Below are 12,826 nucleotides of genomic sequence, written 5' to 3' on the forward strand. Positions count from 1 at the left end.
TTCTTCTTTGCTTAAAAGAAATTACAATAATGTTGAACAATATTTATTTATATTCTATTTCAAATTGTTACGTCATTAATAATGAATTATTTATTTCTAGTTTAGTACTACAAAGTTAGGAATTCGAATTGAATAAAGAATTAATCACAATAACGTTGTTTTATGGATAAGAGGACATGTTGAGTAGGACTTAAATACACCAAGTCTTCAGCTCCTAAAATAACTACTGGGTTTTTAATCAGTTAGTGATCAAAAATATCTACATAAAAACAAAAACAAATGACCTTGGATTCGTTATGTGACCATTTCTTACAGTTTTTCATCACAAAAGGAAGACGTCTGTTTCATGGAGCTGCAATTTGAAATGAGCAATTACTAGAAACATGCACCCGAGTGTTTTGATAGCTAAATCTTGCCGCAGCTGCTTTATCTCAGAAAAGCAGTTTACTGATTATACCAGTCCTTGTCGGGGGAAACCATAGACATTATAAAGAATAGACGCCACATCAACCGCTACTACCTATTATTGGCGCTGTAATGCTAAAAAAGGCTAAAAACAAGAGGCTAATCCCCTGCCGGACAGTGTTAGCGGACGAGCTAAGCTCACCCGCCGTCAACTCTGCCCTGCCGATATGGAGCAACTAGGGACTTTTTCCCCGCCTGAAGCCTTTGATTTTGAACCCAGATTGTGGAAAACATGGATCAGACAGTTTGAACGCTTCAGGACAGCTTCAGGCCAGGCAAGTAAAGAGGGGGATTGTCAGGTAAATTCCTTGATCTACTTAATGTGTGACAAGGCTGATGATATCTTGGGGTCTCTAACACTGGCCCAGGAGCAGGTAAAAGACTATGCAGCTGTTAAGAGGGCTTTTGATAACCACTTTGTTGGAGTACACATTGTCACATATGAGCAGGCAAAATTTAACAAAAGAAGCCAGGAAGGTGGGGAGAGTGCGGAACACTTTATTACAGATGTCCATAAGATGGCAGAACACTGCAACTATGGGGACTTCCGTGAGGAAATTATCCGTGATAGGATTGTTGTGGGGATATGCGATGCTGTCAGAGAGATTGCAATTAAATGCCACAGCAATCGCACAAGTGAGACAGCATGAAGAGGGGAGAAAGCAGCAAACAGTTTTACTGTAAGCTGGTTCCCCGCCCACATGGATGCAGTAGTACATAATAAATACAAGAGAAATAACTAAGAAAGAAAAGACAGAAAACACAGCAACATCACGCCCAAGCAGCACACCAGTTTACCTCTACGCAAGTCAAACCCTGTGGCAAATGGGGAAAAACCACAAATCATTCATGGAGTGAGTGCCCAGCAAAGGATGTTAAATGCAGAAAATGCCATAAGAAGGGACATTTTGCAGTTGTGTGCAGGTCAGCTCAGACCCTCCATTCTGTAGAAGCAGGGTCAGATGCAGCATATTTGGGCACAGTGGCTGTACGGAGTCCACAGAAAAGGCCAAGATGGACAGAAAATTTGATAATAAATGGGGAGCCTGTGTCTTTCAAAGTAGATACAGGAGCAGATGTCACTGCGGTGCCTGCACTTATATACACACAAGATAGATATGACCCACCGTCACCTCCAAGCAGACCCTTGTATGGCCCTAATAATACGCCACTGGACACCATAGGACAGGTGGATTCTGTTATAGAGAGGGGAGGCAGGAAAATTGAGGAGACAGTTTTTGTCGTTAGGGACCGAGCCACACCCCTGCTCGGCTACCCAGCAATCGTGAGACTAAACATGATTCCCCAGCTGAACAGCATTGAAGATGGAGAGACACATTTCCACTCAGCCTACCAGGAGGTGTTTTCGGGATTGGGACAACTAAAAGGAGAATACAAAATAAAACTGAAGGAGTCGACACAGCCCTTTGCGTTCTCTGTCCCTCGACGAGTGGCGCTGCCTCTCAGGAGCAACGTCAAAGAGGAGATTGATCGAATGGACGAAATGGGGGTCATAGCCCGTGTAGAAGAACCTACCCAGTGGTGTGCAGATATGGTCCCCCGTGTGAAGCCAACAGGAAAACTGCGTATCTGTGTGGATATGACGCATCTCAATGACAGTGTGGAAAGGGAATGGCTCATCCTGCCTGGATGAGACAAGACACTGGCAAGACTGGAAGGAGCCACAGTCTTTACAAAACTTGATGCCATGTCACGGTTTTGGCAGGTGCCGCTACACAAAGACTCACAACGGCTCACAAACTGTAACTCTCCAGAGGGCAGGTACAGTATTTCTTCAAAAGGCTGCCTTTTGGGATCTCATCAGCCCCTGAACATTTTCAAAAGAGAATCTCCCAGCTCATTGAAGGCATTGATGGAGTCCTCTGCCACACTGATGACATCCTAGTAACAGGAAAAGACCGTATTGAACACGACGACAGGCTGCTCAAGGTGCTGACAAAATACAGAGAGGCGGGGCTGACTCTGAATGACAAGGGCAAGTTTGCCATGACAGAAATCAAGTTCCTCAGACACGTTGTCAATGCACAAGGCATCAGGGCAAATCCTGATAAAATTAAAGCAATCCGGGAAATGCCAGAACCAAAGAATGTAGCCGATATTTGCCGCTTTGTGGGCATGGTCAACAATGTGGGGAAATTTTCCTCACGCCTGCCTGATCTGACAAAACCACTCCGGGATCTGGAAAAGAGCGACACCCATTCGACATGGGAGGAGCCTCAAAGAAAAGCTTTCATGGACGTAAATAAAGAACTCAGCTCGGACACTGTGTTGGCTCAGTATAGCCCAGCACGGGAGACAATGGTGTCTGCAGATGCTTCCTCCTAGGGGTTGCGGGAGGTACTCACACAAAAACAACTGGATGGCTCTCGGAGGCCAGTTGTCTTCATCTCAAGGTGCCTGAGTGACGCTTTTCCAGATATATAGAGCTATGCAACTTGACCTGTAGCACATAAGCCAAACAAGTGATTGACAGGTGCAAAGCTGTCTTTGTAAGGTTTGGGTGCCCAGAAGTTCTAATCTCAGATAACGGCCCACAGTTCTCCAGCCATGAGTTTGCTCAGTTTGCAACTGAGACAAGACTATTAAGTTACTTCTCACCAAAGAGGCAGACTTTCACAAGGCTTTGCTGGCTTACAGAGCGACGACCCTCACACAAGGGAGTTCCCCAGCACAGCTCGTGATGGGGAGGAGAATCAGGACCCCAGTTCCCATCTCTTCTGGACAGCTACAGCCACAGTGGCCAAATCTGCAGAGATTTAGGGAGAGGGATGCAGCCATCTATCAGTAAAATGTAGTTATAACCTCCTCTCTATCAGTAAAATGAAGTTATAACCCTCCTCTCTATCAGTAAAATATAGTTATAACCCCTCTTCTCTATCAGTAAAATGTAGTTATAACCCTCCTCTTTATCAGTAAAATGTAGTTATTACCCTCCTCTCCATCAGTAAAATGTAGTTATAACCTCCCTTTCTATCAGTGAAATGTAGTTATAACCTCCTCTCTATCAGTAAAAAGTTTCTGTACGTTGTCTTGTAATTGCTTATTTCTAGCTTTTGCATTCAATTCAATTCAATTCAGTTTTATTTGTAAAGCGCTAAATCACATCAACAAACATCTCAGAGCCTCTTACAATGATAGAGTACAACAGAACCCAACTAAACCTTCCAGAGCAGCAGATGGAACAAGCAACAGTGGCCAGGAAAAACTCCCTCGCATGGAGAGAAGTTCATAAGAACTCCCTCTTCAGGAAGAAACCGTGGGGCGGACCCTAGACTCTGGAAGGGCGGCCATCCGCATTAATTTCGCTGCTTCGAATTCTACTACATCAGGGAGTTTTAGTCGGCTGGAATTAATAAATAAGGCTTTAGTGTGATGATTCTGGTTTTTTGTCGGGGTTTTTCGTTTGCCTTTTTCTTCCATTTTCTTGTCCCCCCTCCCCTCTCTGCTCTCTGTGGTTGGGGGCGTGGTTGGTTTCTCCAGCAGCAGGCGAGGCACGCCTGACTCTACTCAGCTCATCATCCTGCCTATAAAAGCCTGGTCTTCACTCCAGCACTCACCCAGGATGCAGAACACACGAGACAATGTTGGACAGATTTGAAAGTGAAAAAACTCAAACGTTTATAGGGGGATCCTTCAGCTCCCAGACTACCACCGCTGAAAAGCTTCTCCACGGTGCAGGAGGGGAGAGGATGGCGAGGATCGGGAGTCCGCAGGGAAACAGGAACTGTTGCGATCTCAGGGATCATCACCAGGGGGGAAACTCTGAAGAGAGCGCTGGCACAAACGACTACCCTCACAGGAGTACGGACTGGCGACGACCACTGGCAGCTCCAGGCTTTTAAGGGCGGAGCCGCTGATGAGCCACAGGTGAGTTCCTGGACGGACTTGGAGAATATCAGAATATTGTCCAGATACACAAACACGAAACGGTTGAGGAAGTCACGAAGAACATCATTCACCAAAGCCTGGAATACTGCAGGAGCATTAGTGAGTCCAAAAGGCATAACCTGATATTCGAAGCAGCCCAGAGGGGTGTTGAATCCAGTCTTCCATTCGTCGCCCTCTCGTATTCGCACCAGATGGTATGCGTTGCGAAGATCCAGCTTGGTGAAGATCACCGAACCTTGGAGGGCTTCAAAAGAGGAAGAGTGCAGCGGCAGGGAATACTTGTTCTTGACAGTAATGTTGTTCAAACCTCGATAGTCAATGCAATTCAATTCAATTTTATTTGTAAAGCGCTAAATCACATCAACAAACATCTCAGAGCCTCTTACAATGATAGAGAACAGAACCCAACTAAACCTTCCAAAGTAGCAGATGTAACAAGCAACACTGGAAACCAGGAAAAACTCCCTCGCATGGAGAGAAGTTCAAAAGAACTCCCTCTTCAGGAAGAAAGCATGGAGCGGACCCTAGACTCTGGAAGGGCGGCCATCCGCCTTGACCGGTTGGGGGGAGAAGTACATGGGATAGGACAGGGAGAGAGAGGAATAGAAGAGGGAGAGAGAGACTGGCAGACAGGCGAGATAAGTACAAATACTAAGAAAAGTCTATGATGAGCGTTGGTCTGATGATGAACCAATCTCAGTCTGGAGTTTAAGGGCCGTGCCGGGTCGGAGGGATCCGTCCTTCTTCTCCACGAAGAAAAACCCTGCTCCCACGGGAGAGGAAGAAGGTCGGATGATGCCAGCTGCAAGCGACTCCGAGATGTATGTTTCCATGGCCGCCGCCTCTGAATGTGACAGGCTGTAAAGCTTACTGCCAGGAAGTGGAGCGCCAGGAAGCAGATCAATGGCGCAGTCATAAGGCCTGTGGGGAATTAAGGAGAGAGCCAGATCCTTGCGAAATACCTCCCCCAGGTCGTGGTATTCTGCCGGGACCAATGCTATGTCTGGACGGGAAAACTCTAGAAGTTTTCCCGGAGGTGAATGGGATGCTGCGCTTAAACAGTGAGCATGACAATGAAGGCTCCAATTGAGCACCCTGCCGGCCTGCCAGTCTAATTGAGGGTTGTGGAGCAGGAGCCAGGGGTAACCAAGAACAATAGGATTAATCGGGGAGCTGATGACTTTGAATTTGAGGGTCTCATTATGATTGCCAGAGACAGATAACACTAATGGAGCTGAAGTATGGGTCACCTGGGCGAATGGCTGGCCATTAAGGTTGGTAGCTACCAAGGCCTTTTTTCAGTGGGAACAAGGTTATGTTGGCTTGACGGGCAAACTCATAGTCCAGGAAGTTGTCCTCCGCTCCGCTATCTATGAATACTGTCAAATTGAGGGCTGCTGGGCTAATTTGTAGTCTTGCAGGGAGCAACAAGCGTTTTACCTGGGCAGGGTCTAAGTTATGACTCATCCAGACCCCCACACGGCCGGACGAGTCTAGTCTTAACGTGGCTGGACAGTTGGAGATGAAGTGGCCTGGCTTACCACAGTAGAGGCAGTCACCTTTCTTTAAGCATCTGTTCCGCTCGGCTGGGGTGAGGCGGGAGCGACCAAGTTGCATGGGCTCCTCTGAATCTCCGGCGGCTCGGGCGGCCTCACTGCGAGAGGTAGGGCTGGGAAAGGCCCGCTGGGACTCCGAGCTCGGCGGCCCCTGGTGTGGAGGGGTGGCTCTGTCCTGCCTGACTCCAAGCTCGGTGGCTGCTGGTTGGAAGCTGGGGTGGATGGGCGGCTCCGTCCTGCCTGACTCCGAGCTCGGTGGCCGCTGGTTAGAAGCTGGGGTGGAGGGGCGGCTCCGTCCTGCCCGTTGCTCCTGGATCCGGTTGTCCACCCTGATAGCCAGGCGGACCAAGGTTTTTAATTCTGTTGGTGACTCAACAAGGGTTAAACTGTCTGTTGCAATGTCATTTAAGCCTCGTAGGAAGGCATCCCTGCGGGCGGAGTCATTCCAAGTGACGTCTGGGACTAATGTCCAAAACTCACCACATACTCCACCACAGACCGGGATCCCTGGTGGAGCTCGTGTAGCCGGCGCGCTGCGTCCCCGCCGCGAGTCGGATGATCAAAATCCAACTTAAAATCCTCTAGAAACTCATTATAACTTAAGTGGGTTAGTGGCGTGGGAGAACTATTAGCCTCCGCCCATGTAAGGGCGCAGTCCCGCAGTAGTCCTAAAATGAACTGAATCCTTGCTGCGTCGGTGCCAAACACGGCTGGCTGGAGTGAAAACACCTGCTCACACTGAAGCAAAAATCCCCGGCAATGGTTCAGATCCCCGGAAAAACAATCTGGCATAGGAATCCGTGATTGAAGGCATTCGGGTGGCCTTACCGGTGCGGAGGGGTTCTGGACGGATGAAGCCGGAGCGTCTGAGGAAGCAGCCGACAGGTGATCCAGTTGCTGCTCCAAACGGTGGAATTGGATTTGTATCTGAGTCATCATGGCTTGAAGTTCCTGGTCCACTTGACCCAGACTGGCTCCCTGCTGAGAAACGGCATGACAGAGCTGGGCGACCTCTGCGTGTGTTCCGGCGGTGTCTGCATTCTGGCCAGTCCGTTCTGTCATGATTCCGGGGGGGGGGCAGACCCAAGATGCAGAACACACGAGACAACGTTGGACAGATTTGAAAGTGAAAAACTCAAAAGATTATTGGGGGATCCTTCAGCTCCCAGACAACCAGTGCAGAGGAGCTTCTCCATGGTGCAGGATGGGAGAGGATGGTGAGGACCGGGAGTCCGCAGGAAAACAGGAACTGTTGCGAGCTCAGAGATCATCACCAGGGGACAAAACTCTGAAGAGAGCGCTGGCACAAACCACTACCCTCACAGGAGTACGGACTGGCGACGACCACTGGCAGCTCCAGGCTTTCAAGGGCGGAGCCGCTGATGAGCCACAGGTCAAACGAGTTATCCTCTCACACTCATGCGAGGGGGAGGAAGGAACACTGCACACAGAACAGAAAGACCACACCCACCAAAACAGACAGAACACAAAACTGCCAGGACCGGACCCACCGAACCCTGAACCAGTCTGATGGTCCTGGAAGCCTCATTAACCAGTCTGATGGTCCTGGAAAGCTTATGAACCAGTCTGATGGTCCTGGAAAGCTCATGAACCAGTCAGATGGTCCTGGAAGCCTTATGAACCGGTCTGATGGTCCTGGAAGCCTCATGAACCAGTCCGATGGTCCTGGAAAGCTTATGAACCAGTCTGATGGTCCTGGAAGCCTCAGGAACCAGTCTGATGGTCCTGGAAGCCCCATGAACCTGTTTGATGGTCCTGGAAACCTTATGAACCAGTCTGATGGTCCTGGAAACCTTATGAACCAGTCTGATGGTCTTGGAAACCTTATGAATCAGTCTGATGGTCCTGGAAACCTTATGAACCAGTCTGATGGTCCTGGAAGCCTCATGAACCGGTCTGATGGTCCTGGAAACTTTATGAACCAGTCTGATGGTCCTGGAAACCTCATGAACCAGTCTGATAGTCCTGGAAGCCTCATGAACCAGTCTGATGGTCCTGGAAGCCCAATGAATCGGTCTGATGGTCCTGGAAACTTTATGAACCAGTCTGATGGTCCTGGAAACCTCATGAACCATTCAGATGGTCCTGGAAGCCTTATGAACCGGTCTGATGGTCCTGGAAGCCTCACGAACCAGTCTGATGGTCCTGGAAAGCTTATGAACCAGTCTGATGGTCCTGGAAGCCCCATGAACCGGTCTGATGGTCCTGGAAACAGTATGAACCTGTCTGATGGTCCTGGAAACCTTATGAACCAGTCTGATGGTCTTGGAAACCTTATGAATCAGTCTGATGGTCCTGGAAACCTTATGAACCAGTCTGATGGTCCTGGAAGCCTCATGAACCGGTCTGATGTTCCTGGAAACTTTATGAACCAGTCTGATGGTCCTGGAAGGCTTATGAACCTGTCTGATGGTCCTGGAAGCCTCATGAACCAGTCTGATGGTCCTGGAAGCCCCATGAACCGGTCTGATGGTCCTGGAAACTTTATGAACCAGTCTGATGGTCCTGGAAACCATATGAACCGGTCTGATGGTCCTGGAAGCCTTATGAACTGGTCTGATGGTCCTGGAAACCGTATGAACCGGTCTGATGGTCCTGGAAACCTTATGAACCAGTCTGATGGTCTTGGAAACCGTATGAATCAGTCTGATGGTCCTGGAAACCTTATGAACCAGTCTGATGGTCCTGGAAGCCTCATGAACCGGTCTGATGTTCCTGGAAACTTTATGAACCAGTCAGATGGTCCTGGAAGCCTCATGAACCAGTCTGATGGTCCTGGAAGCCCCATGAACCGGTCTGATGGTCCTGGAAACTTTATGAACCAGTCTGATGGTCCTGGAAACCATATGAACCGGTCTGATGGTCCTGGAAGCCTTATGAACTGGTCTGATGGTCCTGGAAACCGTATGAACCGGTCTGATGGTCCTGGAAACCTTATGAACCAGTCTGATGGTCCTGGAAACCTTATGAACCGGTCTGATGGTCCTGGAAACCTTATGAACCGGTCTGATGGTCCTGGAAGCCTTATGAACTGGTCTGATGGTCCTGGAAGCCTTATGAACCGGTCTGATGGTCCTGGAAACCTTATGAACCAGTCTGATGGTCCTGGAAACCTTATGAACCAGTCTGATGGTCCTGGAAGCCTTATGAACCGGTCTGATGGTCCTGGAAACCTTATGAACCGGTCTGATGAGTCTTTCCTGGAGTGTGCCCGGAGGTCGGAGTGAGGATTTGTAGGTGTTTCCCCAAACTTCTACACAGTAATTGAAATATGGAAGTATTAATGAAGAGTATATGGTATGTAGTGCTTTAGATGGATAGAAATCCTCCAAGAAAAGCACAAATTCAAGTTAAACACAAGAACACGACTCCACACCGCCACAAACCTCTTTACAAGGATGTGATATGACCTCCAAAATGTGCAGTAGATCATGCTGGAGGCCATGGCCAAAAGTAGAATCAAATTAGCCACTTCTCCTCATTCAGAGGTTGTAAGTAAATCATTGTAAGTAAATCTCTTGCATGTACACCAGAGGGACATTTTGAGTTGTTAATTAACTGAACAGTTACGTATGTCTCTGGATTGTGGGAAGAAGGTCAAATGCCCACAGCTCCGGGAGGTTTGATCTCACAGACATTTCTCACTTCACGCCAAATGGCGACGTCCTGATATGCTTCATATCTCTACCAATCTCAAGGATGATATCCCAAAGTTTAAGGCCATGGAATGTGAAAATATAACACAATAAACCTCCTCTTTAGCATATGGATGTGTTCAGGCAGATCGCAGCATGTAGAGCAGAGTTACATATCACTTCCTGTTTCATGGCGAACCATCAGATAGTTATAGAAGCGCCATGGCCACGCCCTTTGAGTTTTTATAAAGTTTCAAACATTTTCATCAGGAAGGAATGTTGTATAAACTAACCAGATTTCAAGTCTTGAGGGCTTAATGCCTCTGAGGATTGTGCTTCACACATTTCACATATAACATTCAATTCTTCATTGATTTTCCATCTTCTTACACCACCCATGCTATTATAAAACCTGTTGTCACATGGATGCTGGGGGTGGGATAAGGTATGCTGAGTCTCTTTTAATGGTTTATGTGTATGAATTATGATTATTGTGATTTCTTTTAATGGTGCACCTTTAAATGTGATTCTGAAACACACCCGTCAATCACCTGGGGAGACGCTGCCCCCCTGCAGCTCCGCCCTGATGATGTCTTTCCTGCTGCATTTGTGTCTCAAAGATTGTTTATTTCTCTTGTTCCTCCCAAAATACACAGTAGGCTGGGTGGAGGCTCTCTGGAGGCTGGGTGGAGGTTTCCAGCAGACTGTTGCAGGCTGGTTGGAGATGGGTGGAGGCTCTCCGGAGGCTGGGTGGAGGTTTCCAGCAGACTGTTGCAGGCTGGGTGGAGATGGGTGGAGGCTCTCTGGAGGCTGGGTAGAGGTTGTGTGCAGGCTGAGTGGAGATGGGTGGAGACTCTCTGGAGGCTGGGTGGAGGTTTCCAGCAGACTGTTGCAGGCTGGGTGGAGATGGGTGGAGGCTCTCTGGAGGCTGGGTAGAGGTTGTGTGCAGGCTGAGTGGAGATGGGTGGAGATTCTCTGGAGGCTGGGTGGAGGTTGTGTGGAGGCTGGGGAGAGGCTTTCTGGAGGCTGGGTGGAGGGTGACTGGGTGCTGGGTGGAGATTGCCAGCAGGCTGGGTGGAGGCTCTCTGGAGACTGGAAAGAGGCTTTCTCGATGCTGGGTGGAGGTTTCCAGCAGACTGTTGCAGGCTGGTTGGACATGATGATGTCTTTCCTGCTGCATTTGTGTCTCAAAGATTGTTTATTTCTCTTGTTCCTCCCAAAATACACAGTAGGCTGGGTGGAGGCTCTCCGGAGGCTGGGTGGAGGTTTCCAGCAGACTGTTGCAGGCTGGGTGGAGATGGGTGGAGGCTCTCTGGAGGCTGGGTAGAGGTTGTGTGCAGGCTGAGTGGAGATGGGTGGAGACTCTCTGGAGGCTGGGTGGAGGTTTCCAGCAGACTGTTGCAGGCTGGGTGGAGATGGGTGGAGGCTCTCTGGAGGCTGGGTAGAGGTTGTGTGCAGGCTGAGTGGAGATGGGTGGAGATTCTCTGGAGGCTGGGTGGAGGTTGTGTGGAGGCTGGGGAGAGGCTTTCTGGAGGCTGGGTGGAGGGTGACTGGGTGCTGGGTGGAGATTGCCAGCAGGCTGGGTGGAGGCTCTCTGGAGACTGGAAAGAGGCTTTCTCGATGCTGGGTGGAGGTTTCCAGCAGACTGTTGCAGGCTGGTTGGACATGATGATGTCTTTCCTGCTGCATTTGTGTCTCAAAGATTGTTTATTTCTCTTGTTCCTCCCAAAATACACAGTAGGCTGGGTGGAGGCTCTCCGGAGGCTGGGTGGAGGTTTCCAGCAGACTGTTGCAGGCTGGGTGGAGATGGGTGGAGGCTCTCTGGAGGCTGGGTAGAGGTTGTGTGCAGGCTGAGTGGAGATGGGTGGAGACTCTCTGGAGGCTGGGTGGAGGTTTCCAGCAGACTGTTGCAGGCTGGGTGGAGATGGGTGGAGGCTCTCTGGAGGCTGGGTAGAGGTTGTGTGCAGGCTGAGTGGAGATGGGTGGAGATTCTCTGGAGGCTGGGTGGAGGTTGTGTGGAGGCTGGGGAGAGGCTTTCTGGAGGCTGGGTGGAGGGTGACTGGGTGCTGGGTGGAGATTGCCAGCAGGCTGGGTGGAGGCTCTCTGGAGACTGGAAAGAGGCTTTCTCGATGCTGGGTGGAGGTTTCCAGCAGACTGTTGCAGGCTGGTTGGACATGATGATGTCTTTCCTGCTGCATTTGTGTCTCAAAGATTGTTTATTTCTCTTGTTCCTCCCAAAATACACAGTAGGCTGGGTGGAGGCTCTCCGGAGGCTGGGTGGAGGTTTCCAGCAGACTGTTGCAGGCTGGGTGGAGATGGGTGGAGGCTCTCTGGAGGCTGGGTAGAGGTTGTGTGCAGGCTGAGTGGAGATGGGTGGAGACTCTCTGGAGGCTGGGTGGAGGTTTCCAGCAGACTGTTGCAGGCTGGGTGGAGATGGGTGGAGGCTCTCTGGAGGCTGGGTAGAGGTTGTGTGCAGGCTGAGTGGAGATGGGTGGAGATTCTCTGGAGGCTGGGTGGAGGTTGTGTGGAGGCTGGGGAGAGGCTTTCTGGAGGCTGGGTGGAGGGTGACTGGGTGCTGGGTGGAGATTGCCAGCAGGCTGGGTGGAGGCTCTCTGGAGACTGGAAAGAGGCTTTCTCGATGCTGGGTGGAGGTTTCCAGCAGACTGTTGCAGGCTGGTTGGACATGATGATGTCTTTCCTGCTGCATTTGTGTCTCAAAGATTGTTTATTTCTCTTGTTCCTCCCAAAATACACAGTAGGCTGGGTGGAGGCTCTCCGGAGGCTGGGTGGAGGTTTCCAGCAGACTGTTGCAGGCTGGGTGGAGATGGGTGGAGGCTCTCTGGAGGCTGGGTAGAGGTTGTGTGCAGGCTGAGTGGAGATGGGTGGAGACTCTCTGGAGGCTGGGTGGAGGTTTCCAGCAGACTGTTGCAGGCTGGGTGGAGATGGGTGGAGGCTCTCTGGAGGCTGGGTAGAGGTTGTGTGCAGGCTGAGTGGAGATGGGTGGAGATTCTCTGGAGGCTGGGTGGAGGTTGTGTGGAGGCTGGGGAGAGGCTTTCTGGAGGCTGGGTGGAGGGTGACTGGGTGCTGGGTGGAGATTGCCAGCAGGCTGGGTGGAGGCTCTCTGGAGACTGGAAAGAGGCTTTCTCGATGCTGGGTGGAGGGAGTCTAGGGACTGGGTGGAGGATCTCTGGAGACTGGGTAGAGGCTTTCTAGAGGCTGGGTGGAGGTTGAATGCAGGCT

The sequence above is a fragment of the Lipophrys pholis genome (assembly GCF_963383615.2).
Source record: "Lipophrys pholis genome assembly, chromosome: 1".
NCBI classification, from domain to species: domain Eukaryota; kingdom Metazoa; phylum Chordata; class Actinopteri; order Blenniiformes; family Blenniidae; genus Lipophrys; species Lipophrys pholis.